Source organism: Tenrec ecaudatus, chromosome 15 (genome assembly GCF_050624435.1).
Source record: "Tenrec ecaudatus isolate mTenEca1 chromosome 15, mTenEca1.hap1, whole genome shotgun sequence".
In the NCBI taxonomy this organism is placed as follows: domain Eukaryota; kingdom Metazoa; phylum Chordata; class Mammalia; order Afrosoricida; family Tenrecidae; genus Tenrec; species Tenrec ecaudatus.
The window spans coordinates 35,170,558-35,190,061 of record NC_134544.1 but is presented as its reverse complement, the minus strand read 5'-3'; the positions used below and the strand labels follow the sequence as shown (position 1 = coordinate 35,190,061).

At 37.5% G+C, this 19,504-nt stretch overlaps 1 pseudogene; it reads right to left on the bottom strand.

Moving 5' to 3' along the window:
- Positions 1-18,263: 18,263 nt before the first annotated feature.
- LOC142427908 (large ribosomal subunit protein eL34-like) lies at positions 18,264-18,632 on the bottom strand (annotated as a pseudogene).
- Between the last annotated feature and the right edge of the window lie 872 nt (positions 18,633-19,504).

The window sequence follows — 19,504 nt, the reverse complement described above, 5'->3', positions numbered from 1 at the left end:
AAACAAGAATATCATGGGTTGTATCATTGGACTTGAGGGCTCAGGACCATAGCTTTAGGCTACACCAAGGTTAAGTGGAAATAAAGAGTTACCCACAACAATGTTCCATATTCGCTTTGATGAGTAGTGACTAGTTCTTCAAAATTTGTGAGAGGCTACCAAAGGTGAAACTATTGTCTCTCTTGATTCAGAGAAAAGAAATATAGAGAAAAATAAAAGACACAAGGAAATAATTCAGCCAAAGGACAATTACACTACATGAAACTCAGTCTCCAGGACCTGAGAGCAAAAGAACAAGATGGTGGCCTGCTATCATTACTGACCACTCTAAAAGGGGTCACGGTTAATGATCTTGGCTAACTGTAAAAAACATGTGGAACAAAACGTAAAATCACATAGAAAGATCAGGATCACTGTCGTCTAGAGACTGGTGGAGCTCCAAATACAATGGCCATTAGACACCCTTCAAACCTGAAACCGAAATCCCCTCCATGACTCAATTACAGCCAAATAACTACGGGCCAGACCTCCAAGTGGACAACATCACAAGGGAGGCAATTACTCATTCATTAGACCAATCAATCTTATGAAATCAAAAGGGCAAGATTTGTACAAAGGTCAAACTCCGAAGGCAGGAAATGATAAAAGAAGGATGAAGGTAAATGATAAGCAAATGGAAGAAATAGGAATATGCTTATATATGGTGGAGATCATATTCCGTGTCATAAAATATATTTTAATGAATTATTGAATGGAGAACCACTTTTTTCTTTAAACTCTCACTGTAATCACAATAAATAAGAATGTTTCCACAGTTTAAGAATTTTAACAAACCAGAAAACTAAATCCCCAAATTAGCCTGATCTTCTTTGAAGGGTTCATGCATATTTAAAAGAAAGGCCATCAGCTAAATGTTTTCCTGGAGCTTCCACAAAATGATGATATGTAGTTAGCCTTACAGAGAATAACAGAAAAAACTTGGATTCCCATCATCTAATTAAAGAAGACCACAAGTCCTGAGAGAAATGTTCAACCCCAAAATAAAGAATGACCAGAAGCAAGTGACCATGTAAGACACAGAAAACCACGTGATCATATCGGTAGAGATAAAATCCCTAGAAATCCTATATTGTTGCTCACTTCATTCACTATTTTATTCCCAATGCATTCCTTATATTTTGTGAACTTCTAACTACCCCCAGATAGATGAACATTATTATAAGTACTGCTTTGTGTTTGTTTAATATGAATTACTTTAAAATTTGCTCTATTTTACCAATTATGTCTTATTGTCAGATAAAGTATTTATGTGTTGCCTAGAAGTTTTATCACACTTGATGTTGTAAAGCATTGATACTTTTTATAGTTTTGGGTTTGTTCCAGATCCCACCGCTCCCCCTCTCACCCCCCCCATGCTTCACTTCAGATAATAATATTGGAAATTAACTAATCTGTGCCCCACAGGGCTACATATTTCTATGTGAAGGCTGAAGGTACCCAAAATATAAAAACCCAAACCCACTATTAGGACCTGAAAAAAACAAATGAAAGAAGAGGAGGGGAAAGAACAAAACAAAGAAATAAATCCTATTTGATTGCACAAATCGGTTGCAGAAGGCGCTTTAAAGTGTTAAAAAGTGGATGAAGGGAGATGTCGGACAGAGGCAGACATGACAAAATAATGATCATGTATAAATTATCAAGGGTTCATGGGGGAGGGAGGGAGAGAAGGAGGGTCGAGTTGGGAGGGAGAAGATGAGAAACTGATACCAAGGGCTCAAGTATAAAGGAAATATTTTGAAAATGATGGTAGCAAATGTTCAAATGTGCTTGACACGATGCATGTATGTATGGATTGTGATAAGAGCTATATGATCCCCAAATACAATGATTAAAAAATAAAAAGAATGAAACGTGTAACTATGACGACTAAGGTGCACCTTATCCAAGTCATGATATGTTCAACCATCCCATACACATGCTAAAGATGCGTAAAGCGAAAACAACTTGAATTAGGTATTATACCTTTGAGGTCTGGTGGCTTTGAAGACTACTTGAAAAAGTACAGCCAGAATGGGCATTGGAAGAAGGAATGGTGAGACTCTGTCTCATGTCTTTTGGTTATGTTTAGGGAGACCAATTCCTGGTTGTGATTGGAAAAGGAGAGGTTTAGTCAAAACGACAGCCCTCATGGATTGGTATTGGCACGTAGCATATAGCGATGGGCTTAAACATAGCTGTCGTTTTGATCATGGCCCAGAACCTGGCAGTATTTTGCTCTGTTGTGCATAGGATCACTATAAACCAGAACCTTCTTGATGGCAATGAACAAAAGCCATCATTTTAATATGACACCATCTAAATCACTATCAGTTTTTATCAAGCTGTAGTATCTGAGACAAATAAGTCATCCTAATTTTGTCCTCAACTTGCCCCTGCTCTTCTAGCCGTTTACATTCTATAAACATTTTCAAATCAGTTCATTATTATAAATGGGCCTAATATAAACAGAAGAATTTATCTAAATTTTTCAGTCTTCCAGTTATGGTAAGAAAATTTTCTTCTATTTATCAATGACTTCCATAATTTTCTCCTCACCATCCAGCTGCCAGTTTGTGTTACTGTGGTGCCTCGTGTGTTGCTGTGATCCTGGAAAATATGCTATTGGTATCTCAAACACCAACAGGTGACAATTACCTGGGTGTCAGTAGACATTGCAGAATAAAAGCTGACTATGAAGAAGGAATAGATTGTCCAGTTCTGAAGGATTAGTCACTTCAAACTGCAGAGATAAAATGGGACATTGTCATACACTGGGCCGGAAGATGAACACCTCAGTTTGGGAGACACTCAAAATATGACTAGGAAAGAGTTGCTCCCTCAAACTAGAGTCAATCTTGATGACATGGATGGAGTAAAGGGTGGAGGATATTCAATTGTTGATGGGCCATGGCTCAAAAGGAGAAGAAACAGTTACAATTATACATAGATACTCAGAGTGGGTGATGTTCAAAACATGAATCTAGGAAAATTCAGTCATAAAAAATGAGAAGGAAAGCATAAATAGCAATATCCTAAGAATTAATGAACGGAAAATAATGCACTGATATTGCCTATTTTAGTAAGACAATCACATAGTTTGCTCTGCTGAGAATGACAAATTCAAGAGTATTCACCAGAAGCAACAAAGCCCACATGGAAGAAGCACACCAACCTGTGTGATCACGAAGTGTCGAAGGGATCAGGTATAAGGCATCATCAGAACAAAAAATCTTATGATAGTGAATGAAGGGGAAGTGCAGAGGGGAGACCCAAAGCCCATTTGTCGGCCGTTGGAGATCCACTCATAGAGGGGTCTAGGGGAGGAGATGAGTCAGTCAGGGTGCGATGTAGCCCCAATGAAGAATACAGTTTTCCTCTAGTTCCTAAATGCTTCCTCCCCGCTCCCCCCACCACACTATCACGATCCGAATTCTACCTCGCAAGTCTGGCTAGACCAGAGGATATACACTGATGCAGATAGGAGCTGGAGGCACAGGGAATCCAGGGCAGATGATACCTTCAGGACCAGGGTGTGAGTGGCAATACTGGGAGGGTAGAGAGAGGGTAGGTTGGAAAAGGGGAACCGATTACAAGGATCTACATATAACCTCCTCCCTGGGGGACAGACAACAGAAAAGGGGGTGAAGGGAGATGTTGGACAGGGCAAGATATGACAAAATAATAATTTATAAATTATCAGGAGGTTTTGGGTAGCAGATTTTCACAATGTAACCCATCTTCTGTTCTCTGGATCGCTGCTTCCTTGAGCACTGATTGTGGATTCAAACAAGACAAAAACCTTGAAAACTTTCATCTTTTCTCCATTTATTATGATGTTATCTATTGGTCCAGCTGTGAGGATTTGGGTCTTCTCCTTAGATTCCCATTCAGTACTTAGAGATGAGACTAGTTTCAGGAAAAGATTGATAAAATACAGGGTCAGTAACAAAATGGAAACCTTCAATGAGATGGACTGAATGCGGTGAAAAGTGTTTTCTTCTGTTGTACATTCATTCACCAGGAGTCAGAGCTGACTGAACAAACACAGCAGTATCAGGAATTTGGGTGAGGGAATTCTCTGTGGTGTATCACGACTTCTAGTCTCTTCCCTCATGAAACCTAGCATCCATCCTTCCAATGTGTTTAGGGGAAAAAGAAAAAAAAACAGTTGTAGATATGGTACAATGTATCATCAAATACAAACTGTCCCCTCATTAACAACTACTGCCTTAGGGGAAAAAAGTGGAAATGACAGTCCAAGTATTATCAAATGGCACAGAGGCAAGAAAATGGTAGGCGTTTAATATGTACAAAATAGAAACCTTAAACCAGCACTCTGCCTCCACATTACCTCCAAACTCTTCCTGCCTCAGTTATATCCACTTTGCTAAATGATATCATATCCCAGGCAGTAGCAGTAACTCATATCCATAACACAAAAGTAATCATAATCTCTCTTTTTCATTCATTGAATGATTGCATTTATCTTGCGAAGCACTAGATCTACCTTCACTGATCCATTCTCATCTCACCACTGACTCTTAAATCCAACTTTAGGACTCAGTCTTCTATTGCTGGCCCCCTGATTGGTTTCTCTAACTTTTCATTTTCTCATGATCAACAATTTTCTAGACAACAGTTCAATGCCATTCTAGATATGTAAATTGCACCTGATGAAAATAATCAAGACAAGATAAAATAAAATATCTTTATTTTGCCTTACAAATTCTGGTTTAATCTCATTCTTAATTCAAAATGTCATCCTCACCATTAGTTATGTATAAATTCAAAATTAGGTGGAATATCACATAGATTTATATGTTTAATCGTGTAGTTTCCTGGTCTATTTTTAACTCAATGGAGCATTTAAAAAAATTTTCCTTACTCCATTTTTCTATTTTGTATTCTCTGATTTACTTTTCTCATGTCAGTTGCCACTGTTGTTTTTTTTTACATTATTTGTTTAGATGTTAATCTTCTATCTTCACCAACCATTTTGGTGGCACATTAGATGAGGAGAGTTGTATGTATGCCCTCTCCTGATGGTTTGACACTACTCAGGGGCATCATACAGGCTATTCAAAATATTTCTAGCCACCCTCCTCATGGCTCCACGTTAGTGTTGTGTATGACATGAACGAACATCAAATTAGGCATGGTTTTGTGATCAGAATTTATCTGTCCCTCTGAGAAGAATGTCTTTAAGTGTTTGTTTGCAATTTGTCACATTGTCTTCTCTCCACTTCAGAAACTGGAGACTCCCAGATTGTTCTCTGTCAATTCTGTTTCCTGAATTAAAAAAAATCTGTTAAGTCAATTTTGACTCTGGCAATGACATGCATATCAATGTAGAGCAGTGCTTATGAGATTTTCAATGAAGAAAGGGGCTCCTTTTTCTGAATAAACTCTACTTTCACATAGAACCTTTAATCTGGATTGGGAAAATGATTTTGCCAAAAATATAAACATCTACTGCTTTAAGATATTGTGGTATTCCTTATTGAAGTGTGATCTGCCTGGCCTCTCTTAAGTTGATTAGGGGAATGAATACAATTTAAGTTTACATCAAAGCTGAAAGACTAGTTCTTTATCAAAAATCAATTGTAACACCCAGATAATTTGCATTTAATATAGAATATAAAGCAGTGAATTGAAAATAGACGGTATAAGACACAGTAGGCTGATACAGAAATCTGTTCAGATTAAGAAAGTTTATTTGGGTGTTGCAAGATTTAAGTGAAATTACCTTTCTAACTTGTGAATAGTGCAAACCTACAACCAACTCAAAACACTAAAGGCTTTCTTGCCTAAATTTTATGCCTAATTTGTACCCATCCCAAACACCTTGACAAAAATCCCTTGCTAAAATAATCCTTGGTAGGTGAAACATTCATTGCTATATTTTTCCTTATTGTTGTTGCTCTTAACACTCTTTAATTAAGATGATTTTAAACAGAAAGATCATCATATCTCTGTGTGCTCTACCCTAAGAAGTATGTTAAACCTTTCGGTTTTTCAATCCGATAATGGGACTCTTAAATTACAAAACATATATTGGTTCCTCTTCCATCTTCTTCCTGCTCATGCCACCCATTTCTTTTCTTTCTGCATTCTCATGAAAAGCTATCGGGGGTTGGAAAGGAGTAGCCATGAGATAAGAGAAAACAAAACAAAAAGAAAACTAGAATCTTCAACATATTACGATTTTGTCCAATGTCACATGGTCCTTTTGAAAACACCTTCAATAGAGACTTTAATTCCTCTTCCCATCATCTTACACTGTTCCTGGAACATATGCATGCGTCAAATTTCAAATAATGCATTTCTTTCCAACTATTCCTCTTTCACTTAAGCCAACAACGTCTTCATATGGTAAATAATTCAAATATAGGTCTTTCTATGGGGAAAATTATGTTCCTACCTAGTATGCAATGAGGTGTTTTTCATCAGGACATTGTGAATTTCCTTGTGCCACTCTCTCCTTTGGAATGTCCTGCGTTGTGTCTCCACATTTCAATGGCTATCCATTTTCTAAGAATCATGTCATGTTCCCTACTTCATGGTGGATCCCAAGATAATTCTAGTTCCTCATGATCTTTTCCCATCAGAGGCCATAACTCATGGAATTCACAGACTAGCCCATGCACTGTGGTAGATTTATGTTCTGTCTCATAATAGTCTGTAGCTGATTTCAATATGCTAACCTTGCCTCCAAAACTCGTTTTTGATGAATAATGAGATGGGAACATGCCTTTTCCTTATGTGGAACATGGAGAGTAGCGAGAAAATATTAGCACACAGTAGGCAAATACAGAAATCTGTTCAGATTAAGTAAGTTTATTTGAATATTGCAAAATTTAAGTAAAATTACCCTTCTACCTTGTGAATAGTGCAGACCTACAACCAACTCAAAACACTAAAGGCTTTCTTGCTTAAATTTTATGCCTAATTTGTTCCGATTCCAAACCCCTTGGTAAAAACAAAATCTTTTAATCTGTTTGCAAAATATCTCCTCCTTCCTCCCATCTTGCTGCTGCCGCTCTGTGATATACTGCCCATGCCTATTACCCCTTTATAGCTGTTTTGTTAAAGTTCATACCGCAAAGACCTGTAAAAGAAATTTATGGCTCTGGGGATTTCAGCAAATTCTAAATAACCATAACAGGAACATGAAGCATTAATTAAAGACACTAGAGTCTAAGTTATAACAGAAATCCTGACATTTAAGGCCCAGGTACCATGTAAATTTAAAATGGTTTGACAAACAGAGAGTAATTTGATGGTCAGGAGGTTATAATGGATACTTTAATATGTTTGTCACGGAAAAAAGCGTCTGTCCTTGCTTTAACCCCTACTCAGAGGTTCCGGGGGCCTCCTTCATAAAAAATGGTGATGCCTAAACATTTTTGCAATAAGTCATATATAAACCATTCTTTCTCTTCTGTGTATTTGAGGTTAAATACCACTTCCCAGCATTCACACACCAATTTACATAAAAGAGGGGTGCGGTTAACATGATTGTGCCACAATTGGTCCATTTGCCAGTGTTCTATGCAGCTATATTGCAGTCCTTGAGGCCAAGGGATACATCATGATCCACAAGATCAGTTTTCCCTGTGCAAAGCACTGATTCTTGCCTATTGGCAGAGGCTGAGACGCCGGAGCCATTCTCCTAAACCAAGCAAGAACATCTGCTCTATCTAACTTGAAATAATGAAAATGGAAACATAGATTCTCAATGTACCTTGTGTGACCAACACAAACCTGTCTAAAATATTAAAAGTGCATATAATGTACATTGATTCAATGGATGTTCACTAAAGGGTAACAAAATAAACCCTCAAAATTCAAATGTACAGTAATTGTCTATGACCATCCTCATCACTATGTACCTGAGTGCTGTCCCTCTTTTGAATCAAGTCTGAAGCTCCCAAAGCACACTCTCCTGTACTGTGTCCAGCTTTGCCACCGTGATAAGTTGAAATCAACTGGATCACGATGAACAACACATTTTTTGCTAGATTTTGTAAGTACCGTTGTAAATTACAAGATGAAGACTATGATTTATACTTGTATCCCCTACCACACTTGGCACTGACTCTGAATATATTAGACTCTTAATAAATATTTGTTGGTTGATTAATTGATTTACCACACCTGCTAATTGCAAAGTGACATCATTTGTCATTAACAGACACATAAATGGATTACAAATATCATATGAATTTGCATATAATCAGATTAAGCCTAAAATTAGCACCGGAGAAGCCACTCATTTTCTCCTTCAGGCCTTCCTCGCACGTTGTATCATCTTATTCCGGACTTACAATTCAGTTACTAGTGTGCCTTCTTTCTCTTTTCCCTTTTGTGCTGTTATTTAATATCTCACCAGGTGTGTAATTTCAGCTCCCAAATTGAATAAGACGTTCCCTCCAGTGGAACCCTTACCTGACAAATAGCCAAATAGTAATTATTATTCCTTTCAGAAGTTGAGCTATGGAATCAGGCCTGCAATATCCCAGGCTTGAGTGCCTAGAAATTTATGCTATACTTCCCTGTGTCGGAGTTTCCATCTGAGATCGTATTTCAAAACCGCTATTTTTTTCCGGCCCCAATATGATTAAGATAATTCCTTTATGAAGTTGGTGGCTCCGTGAGACATTCAGAGAGGCTCGATGTTTCATATTCGTGTGAACGGGCTCTGCCCATTCTCTTCCCGATCATTTTAGGCACACAGAGAGGGAGAATTAATTTTACAATGGTTGCTAATGTTTTTTCTCCCCTAAATGTGTGACCTCCATATTAATAGGAGCCAGAGGACTCATCCGTCATATCTGGTCACTGTGAAACTGACATTTACAGGGTGGAATGTTTCTCGCTCAGGACAAATGGGTATCATTTGTAAAACACGCCGCACCCAATCGTAGACTCCCTTGGCTCTCAAACTACATTTTTAAGCAACAATATAAACCATTCCCCAAACTGAAAGGTCTTTTCAAATATTTACTGCCTACCTATGGAATTTTTATTCTGCGGGCTGCTGCCATCAATAATCCTAGAGCGCCAAGCTCAGCGCGGTGTGTGACCTCCACGGGAAGCCGGAGTCCTGCAGGTGGTGGGAGGTAGGTCCCACATCCTACATCCATCCTGCTGCCAATGCCTAGGGCCTGTTACCAGAGAAATAAGGATTGGAGAAGACTTATTTTTATGTTTCTTATGAAAGCCCTCAATCCTTACTTTTGGAAGTACGTTCAGTGTTATTAACTATTTTTTACTCATAAAGACTTTGGGTTACTCCCCATTTGTGCTCAACTGGTATCCGAGAGGCTGGCAAGTAGGGCCCATCCAGTGATGCCACGGAAGAAAACTGACTGCCATTGAGTTTATTATTGTGACTCATAGTGACCCTGAAGGGCAGTGGAGAACTGTCCTCCTTTCTTTCTGAGACTAAGTCTTTACTTGAGGAAAAAGCCCCTCCTTTCTCCGGCAGAGCCACTGGTGGTTTCAAACTACTGACCTTGCAGTGAGTAGCCAAGTGGGAAATCACCTTGCCATCAGAACTCAACTTAGTGATCGGCATCTGTAAAGATTACAGCCCAGAAAACCTTGTGGAGACATCCTACTTCGCAGCATGAAGGGTTGGCCATGGGTCAGAATCTTCGCAATGGTAATTAATGACAACAGTGACTACTATAAGCACAATTTAGCACTCAAATGCCTCCCTAGGATACCTGCAAATTCTGGAGTTTTTATGTTCTGCTTGTTATCCACATAACTATGTTTTTCTCCGTATCCATCATGCTATAAACTTAGCTCCTCAAAGGACTTTTCTACAAATTCCAGTTACCAGGCTGATTCTTTTCATGTGTGTATGTGTTTTCACAGCTTAACTGGAAAATGTGCAGTTCACTCTGTCCCTTGGACTGACTCATGTCTTATTGTGATATTGAAACCGATACAACCACTATTATGATGGCCAGTGCAGTCACCCCTAGTGTATAGATTTCAACAACCTGAGACAGATGAGGAGGAAAGTTCTAGCAACTTCTTTGTAAAAAGTACCTAGTGAAAACTCCACATATCACCCCCTGCCAAATTCACTGCTATTGAAAGGAATAGGATTCGTAACAACGAAGAACTGTCCCTGTGGGTTTCTGAGAATATAAATCATTTTGGAGTAGAAAGCCTCATCTTTCTCCCACAAAGTCAGTGTTGTGTCTGAACGGCTGACCTTGTGGTTAGCAGCCAAACATGTAACCAACCAGGATTCTGAAAATACAGTACTGTATAATCTTCTACAATGGATAATGAACCCCCTACATAGAAAGATAGTCAAAATTCACAGGAGGTGCTTTAATGTAGTCTGCCAATGTTTGTAAACATGGTACAGTACTCAGAAACACTTGTCTCTGTTGTACATGGAGACATCAGGTGTGAGAACTGACTACCAGACAACATAACAAAGCAACAACTTTGACTCAATCCTGCATATCCATGGGTAGTGAATCCTCATGACAATGATGAAAGTAGACATGATAATCACTCCTCAGAGGAAGGTGTTTAAGTGATCATATAATCGTTTAAGGACACACAGGTAAAACACATAAGGATGGAAATTGAAATATGTTTCTCAGAACTTAAAATCTACAAACCTTTTTGTGGATGAGCTTGATAATTTAAAAAAAGATGTAAAATTGAATGAAGCATGAATGTACAGATTTTTTCTTTTAGTTAGCCCCTGCGTAGGCATCACGTGGAATAAAAACTACCTATTCTTCCAAGAATCATTCTATTTATTTTTTCCTTGTGATTTCTTTTTTTTTTAAACAATTTATTGGGGCTCATACAATTCTTATCACAGTTCATACATATACATACATCAATTGTATAAAGCACATCTGTACAGTCTTTACCCTAATCATTTTTTTCTCCTCTTTTCTTTTTTTACATTTTATTAGGGACTCATACAACTCTTATCACAATCCATACATATACATACATCAATTGTATAAAGCACATCCATACATTCCCTGCCCCAATCATTCTCAAAGCATTTGCTCTCCATTTAAGCCCCTTGCATCAGGTCCTCTTTTTTTTTTCCCCTCCCTCCTCTTTCCCCCCTCCCTCATGTGCCCTTGGTAATTTATACATCGTTATTTTGTCATATCTTGCCCTATGCTGGGAGAGTGGAGGGTGAGTGGGTTGGAAAGGGGGAACTGATTACAAGGATCCACATGTGACCTCTTCCCTGGGAGAGGGACAGCAGAGAAGGGGGGAAGGGAGACCCCAGAATCATTTTTAATGTCCTCTTCCCACTGATAAATACTTCCTGACCTGGAAATGTAGTAATTACAATATAAACATTAATTTCCTTGATTTTAGAAATACTTTGACCAAATAATTATTAATTCTAAATAATTCAGATTATTTCTGCCCGTTTCTAGATGTTATGCAACTGTAATCATAGAGTAGGTACTATGTATAGATATATATTTCTTGTTTATAATATTCAGGTATAATTTGAAGTTGTTTCAATTGTTTTCTAGCCATTTTACTTGTTTTGCTTTGCAATATTTCATTGGATAAATTATTTGTCTATTCTGTTTATTTATATTTGTTATTATTTTTAGTTTGGAAGACTTAAAACAATGCTAATACGAGAATCCTATTGATACATCCCGAAGCATCTAAGTGTACATTACTGTAGAGAACATAGTTAACTATGGAATGCCTAGGTCCACTATAGGTGTACCTTCATAGTAGAATACATAATTTTCCCCACTATATTTTTGTCAAGATTTCCTTGTTTGTCATCACTGCTGGGCTCCTTGGGTCAGTTCCAAACCATCATGACTTTATGTACATCACACTGAAACATCCTGCCATCTCGGCCCTTCCTCATATTTGGTATGTTTGAGCCCCTGGTGGAAGCCACAGTGTCAGTACATCTCACTGAGGGTTTTTCTCTCTGTCACTAAACTACTTTACCAAGCATGATGTCACCTTCCTGCAACTGATCTCTCCTGAATATATGCCCAAGGTAAGGGAGGCAGAGTCTCACCATCCTTACTTCTCAGGATCTTCCTGGCTGTACTTCCTCCGAGACGGATTTGTTTATTTTGCTGGTAGCCCATAACACTTTCAACAGGCTTAGCCACTTCCATTATTCATACTCGTCAATTCTTCTTGCTTCTTCCTTGCCAGCTTCCGTATCACATGCGGTGATTGAAATCACCATGGCCTGGGTCAGAGGCACCTCCGTCCCCGCAGTGACTTCCTTGCTTCTCCACACTTTAAAGAGATTTTTTTGCACAGCAGATTGACCCATTGGAACAAGCTATTTGAGTGTTTTCACTGCTGCTCCCAGAAGCATTGATGGTGAATCTTAGTAAGAGGACGTCTTTGATAGCTGTAACATTTTATGCATCTATCTTTATATTGCTTATCTTTTTAGTTAGGAAGATTTTTTGTTGTTGTGTTGGTTTACTTAGACATTTTAATTTCTGTCAGTTTGAGGCAGATGCAAGGGTAAGTCATTGTGGGTTATTATTTGAATGTCTCTTATCACTAAGTGGTTTGAGTCTCTGTAAGGGCCTTTTGGATTTTCCCTTTTGTGCAGTACCTGGTCCTCTAAATAGGTTTTTTCACACTTTTAGTATTGGATTTTCATACTCTTTATCATATACATCTTGGATTCTCATTTTGTCTGAATATGTACCACTTATTCAGATATGGAACTATCTTGTCTTATTCTGTGGTTAACATGTTTAATTTTAATTCAATTCAAACTGTTAATATTTTATGTCTTACTCTAGATTTAGTCTAAAATTCACTTCAAATTGATATTTTTGAGGTCGCTAGCATACCAGAGGATCCCTGTGGCACAATGGGTTAAGATTGAGCTTGCCAAACATGAAGGTAATCATTCTAAGCTACCAGTTGCTCTTTGCGATAAAAGCTTAGAAGCTTGGCTAGAGGGGAGCCAGTCGATAGATATAGGTAATAGAGAAAACTCACAAAACATGGAACCCAGGAACAAGAATGGGAATAGAGAAACAAAAAGGGTAAGGGTAAGGAGGAGCGGTGGGGAGGAGGGGGGGGTATCAATCACAATGAATGGAACATAAACACACACACACACACACACACACACACATACACCCCAGCCAGGAGGAAGAACAACAGAAACCAGAGAGGAAAGGAGACAGCAGTTGGTGTGAGATTTGAACAATCTGCAATCTATCTAGGGGCTATAAAGGTTGGGGATGGGGGGAAGGTAAAAAGAGGAGCTGATCCCAAGGACTCCATGGAAAGTAAATGTCTAGAAAATAACGATGGAATCTATGTACCAATATGTCGGATACAATTAATGTATGGATTGTAACAAGAGTTGTAAGAGCCCCCAATAAAATGATTATATATATGTATATAATGTTTACATATATATATAAAATTTGTATATAAAAGATTTACAGGCTTGAACATCTCCAGGAACAGTATTGTAGTCTCTCTAGGGCTGCTGAGTCAGAAGCATCGTGATGGAGTGCTTTTGTTGTTGTTTGCTTTTTTGCTTGCTTGTTTTATCATGAGTTAAGATCCTAATTTGTTATGTTTTTGTTGATCCCCCATTTAAATGCACTAAAAATAATTTAAAAACTATCTTCCTCAAAGATTTTTATTAGTTTGTCTTGATAGAAACCAAATTTCTATTGATGTATCATCTCTTCTGGGATCTTAATTTTGTCTATTTGATTACTCATGAGCAATAATAGTAGTGCTTTGATTACTAATTCTTTAAAATTAGAATTAATGCTGGTAGTGTAAATCCAATCACATTGCTGTTTCTTCTTCTAAAATTCTTTATCATTTTGCATGTTAGCTCGCTAGATACATTTGAAAAGTACCCCATTCAATAATATCAAATAATATATTAATAAAAGCACAGAAATAATATTGATAATTATAACATATTTGAGACATATTTGGCATTGTATTGTGTCTATGAATTTAACCAAACTGATATAGGAAAAATATCCAATTCCAATCCACAAAGGGAATGTCATTCTCTTACCATAGGTAAACTTGAATATGTTCCATTAATAATCTTTGCTCAACTCGATTTTAAAACTTTTGGTCTAGCTTGCGATTTAATTGATTTATTTGATACATTTAATGTTAAGTCAATGTGAAATGGTTTCATTTTAAAGCTTCATTTGTCAAATTATTCTTGCCAGTATGCTTACTAGAATTAACAGTTGAGCATTCGTATTGAAGTTGCCAAATATCTGGAACTTCCTTAACATGTATAACAGTTTGTCTGTTGATTCTTTTGAACTTCCTATATGTACAATTTCCATCATCTACATATAATCATAGCTTCATTTCTTCTTTTAACTTCTGCTTCTCTGCCTATAATTTCTCTTTCATTCATTTACATATACATTCTGTGGAAGTTCTTCATTAACATTCTCTCTCTGAGCTTATACAACCTAATGAACAGGAAAACAGCGAAAAATTATATACACATAAGGTTTGCTTTATTATACAGTATTTGTACTTCATCAGTAGAAAGCGCATTCTATCTTTCATTGCTTGTTGGAGGGTTATTCAGCTGGCTTAAGTGTAATATCTATATCACTCAGCTTTTTCTGCTATTCAACGAACCCCCAAAGTTAAAGATTTGTGAAAATGACCTATTATTTAGCTAATAACTCTATGTGTCAAGACATTAGGCTAGTTTCACTTACACAGAGCCTCTGTTCTCCTGTTTCAGATCACTCATGGGATCAGTTTCCAAGTCAACTGAGTCAGGAGGAGTCTCAGTTGTGACTTCTTGAATCTGCTAATATGGTCTCTCATCTTCCTTCATGTTGGCCTGGGATGGGGACAGTGTTTGCAAGGGTGAAGAAATATGCAAAACCTTTACAAGGTCAAGAATATAAAGTTGTAATTTATACATTTCTTCTGCTGCATTTCATTGATTAAGAAATTTACACAACCAACAAAAATGCAAAGACAAAGAGGTTAATTCTTGATTTTAATTGAAGGAGCTTCAAAATATTGTGAACCATTTTACAAATTAGCGCAGTGGATTTATTTATTTATTTTTATTTTTTTTTTGCTGTTGTTTTATTCATGAGGAAATATTTTTGCTGTAACAAGGTGAACATGTCCCCCCTAGGAAATGAATGATTCACCTGACTTCAATCTTAAAACAAAACAAAACAAAACAAAACACACAACAAAAAAGCAGATGTGAGAGAATGGTGTGCAGCCCCTCCTTTCTCTGTGTCAGCATCCAATGTCTGATGCACAACCACACCCTGAGCGCCAAGGCAACATTGAAATATTCACAAAGGTGCCAGAGGAGCTTCCTGAAAGAAAGGAAAGAAACGTGTCTTCTACAAACTTTCTTTCTTATTATGTAACGGGAAATGTATGCCAACTCAGAGAGACAGGAAGACAAGTCTCTATCCATTTGGTCCATGGATGCTCTCCCTCCCTGACTGTAGCTGCTGGGGCTGCAACTTGGAAGCAAAGGCTCCAAACCCTTGCTAATCATCAAACTATTGAGGGATTTGGACAGCATTTAACTCTGAGGACAAGCCCACATACCCGGAATTTAAGATGGTCGGGATACATTCCAGGTTTCCTGTTTATTTAAAGCACGTTTTAAAATGAAGGAATCATGCCATGGATACTTCAATTTATTTATTTTTCAAAAGTCAGCTACCATCACAAACAGATGCCAATGAAATCCAAAGATCTAGTCCAAGTTCAGTGTTCATTTACAAACATTTCTCAATTCATTCAGTGTCCTTAAAAAATCAGTTGATTCACAGTAGGACGTTAAAGTCAATTTCCAATTCACATCATGACCATATTTTATTTGTATCATTAATTCTACATAATACATGAACATTCCAGAATATATTTCTAGAAGTAATTTGCCTTATATGTGCATTGCTTTTGCAATTCCCCATCTTTACTATGGTTCTATATCTAAATCTATTTTCAGGAAATTTATGACGATTTGAAAAATTTGATAGACCTATGGTTTGACATATTATATTTACCATTTAGATGACATCTCTTAATTGGAAAAGATGAAATATTATAATTTAGGTGACTTTGGACCATTGTCAATACTGCCAGTGTCTCATAGAGCATTGTTCACACTCTCTTTTTCTCTCTTTCCCTGTCCTTCAAGGAAAATTGCCCTTTTATTTATTTTTGCCCTACCCAAGACTGGCAGCTGATTTTGAAGTGTCAGACCATTATTTTTTTTGGATGTTACCATTTATTGCAAGGAGGATAAAATCAATGTGACATTTCCAGAACAATGATAGATGGCAATAGCAATTGGTCTTTAAATGCGGAAGACTAATTTTTAAAAATGTCACCAGTGTACTATTTCAGACTTTGTCAAAGATAAAGCAGTAAAGCTTATAGACAAAAAAACGAATAATACTTCAGCATGTTACTTGCAGATAGAGATGCTATACTTACATTGGCATAGGTCTATCTAAATACTGTTTTTCTGCTAGCTAGAATAACTACAGCTATAGTGTTAAAAAATCTGTTGAGTTTCTCCATTCAGAAATAAATGTATTTATTTTTCTTAGTGACTATGTGTGTGGTGAGGTGGCAGGGGAGTGGGGAGGAGGAGAAGATGCCCATGGGCACACATCCTCCGTTTATCCATTGAAGGGATTTAGATCTTTACATTTGCATATAGATTCCATCTCTACCTGTGTGACTCTAGATGGGCTAAGTATCCTTTCTGTACTTACTCCTATAATCTTCCAAATAAAATATCATTAGTGTTCAATTCATATGTTAAATAGGAAACATAGAAAAATGAGCTTCAAACACTATGACAAAGAGTAAACAAAACAAAACCTTTGCCATTAAGACTGTTCCCATTCATAGCATCTGTGTGGGACAGAGTTGAGCTGCCTGTTGGATTGAAAAGGCTGTACATCTTTTAGGAAGTAGAAAGCCTCACCTTTCTTTTGATCTCTTTTTAAACACTGTTTATATGACCAAACAGTTAAAAATTACACTAAAGCAAAATGATAAGGTGGAGTAGTTGAAAGCTAGATGAATGGAAATAGATTAACCAAATGGAAATAATCAGAATGCTGACACACTGTGAAAAAATACAAATTATTTTACTGAACAATTTGTGTAGAGTTTTTAAAAGGGCAACTAATTTTGGGGGTAAAATTCACAAAGTGCATTTCATTGAAAGGAAGCAGTTCAGCAGGGAGCTGGGAAGTAATTCAAATCGCATTGATCATTCATATTTATACATTTGATTTGTATTGATGCATTTATGGTCAACCGATTTTTGGCAGGAATTACAATTTCATTCATTGGGACGAGACTGGCTTATCCAATGAATGATGTTGGGACAACAGCTCTCTCCATGCAAAAGCATAAAACTGGAACCATCCTTGAAACCATACAGAAACATCAAATCCAAATAAAGGAAGTTTCAGAAAGTTTGAGGGCAACAATCTCAATATCTTTTAATTCCTTGCTGAACAAGGATCTGAATATGAAAATAATGTCATAAAATAATTGAAAGAAAACATAGAGTTGAAACTTTCAAAAAAAGACTTCATCAAGAAAATGAAGAAGTAACACACAGAATGGAAGAAAACTTTTTGTCACTGTGTAACTCCGAGAGACTTACTATTGAGATATGTTTAAAACCCCATTGACTCAACAATAGTAACACAAATCAACTCCTTTTTCTTAATGAAATTAGATATTTCCCCAAGAAGATATACAAATCAATAATAAGCATATGAAAACGCAGTAATGAATAGATACATACAAATCAAACCACAAGGTGATATGGATTCTGACCCACTCAATGGCATGTGTGCATAAGTGTGTGTGTGTGTGTGTGTGTGTGTGTGTGTGTGTAAATAAACTCCAACTCACTTCTATGGAGTCAATTCCAATTAACAGCAACCCTACAGGACAGAGAACTGCCTGGGTGGGTTTCTGAGACTGTCAATCTTTCCAGATGTGGAAAGCTTGCTCTTTCTTTGGTTGTTGATAGCCCAATCTTTCACCAGTCTAGTGTGCATGATGATATGGAGAAACTGTCTTTTGATTCGTTCCATATCCTCTTCTGAATCCACCTTGAATTTCTTTTTTTTTTAACAGAACAAGTCATTTATTATTCAAACAAGCTTCATTTGTGTTTATTTAGCCTTTTGACTCTGTGCTTGTGCCTTCAACACTTTCACCACGATTTTCTGCTCCTCAATCAGGAAAGCGCACTTGATCCTGTCTCGGACACATTTAGCGCACAAGGACCCACCATAAGCCCTGCTGAAGTGTTTTTTGGTTTTGGACAACCTCATGAGAATTTTGGGTCTCACAGCACGGACCCCTCGAAGTCAGCCCGGGCACACGCCACATGCAGATTTTGGCGCTTTCCCAACCTTCTTTGTATACAGGTAAACGATTCTGTTACCAGGGGTTCGGGACAGTCTAGTTTTGTTAGAGGCGGTGTTGTAGGACAGCCTACGCCAGTAGGTCAGACGCTGAACCATTTTGAATGCCTCCACACAGCGTCTCCGGAAGAGGAGCCCACCTTGAATTTCTGTCAGTGTCTTATCAATGTTAGATGAAAACTTACCAAGGCATAACTCACTGCAATTGAGTTGATTCCAACTCATAGTGACCCAATATAAAGATTCCCAGGGTTGTTTTTTTTTTTTTAAGTCTTTACAGAAGACAAATTCATCTTTCACCAGGATAAAGGCTGCTGGGTTTGAACTGCCAATCTAGTGTCTACTAAACCAATGCTCACCAAACTTTCCCACCAGCTATGAGAGTGTCCTTCTGTTGTATATGGTGTCCCGTTGCTTATGAGCTGAGTCAGTGGCACCTAAAAACAGTGATATATATTAAACTGCCCAGGAGGCACTGAAGAAGAGTCTTGGTTACGTGGGGGTTCTGCATTGGCAATGGGCTTCAATCCCCATAGTCTGCAGTTCAAAACTACTAGAAGCTCCATGGGAGAAAGACTTGGCTTTCTATTCTCCATCATAAATAGTTACAGTGTCAGAAACCCATGGGGGATCCAATGAATCAGCATTGGCTTAATGGCAGTGGGTTTGATTGAGTTGGTGGCCCTGTGGATTAAGCATTGGGCTATTAACTGCATGGTAGACATTTCAAATCAGCTGCCTTACAAGAAAAAGATGAGACAGTTAATTCCTATAATATTGACAAAATCAGAAAATAAATAGGGTTGCTTTGAGGTGGAATTTACTTAATGGCAATGGATTTGGTTTGGTGTTTTTTATTATTTACATTATTTTTAGCTAGTCACTGTTAAGTAATATCTAGTGCCTGACAGTTATCGGTTCAGTCATTTATTCACCATGTATTAATTGAGTTCATTGAAACTTTTTTATACTCTAAAGACTTACAG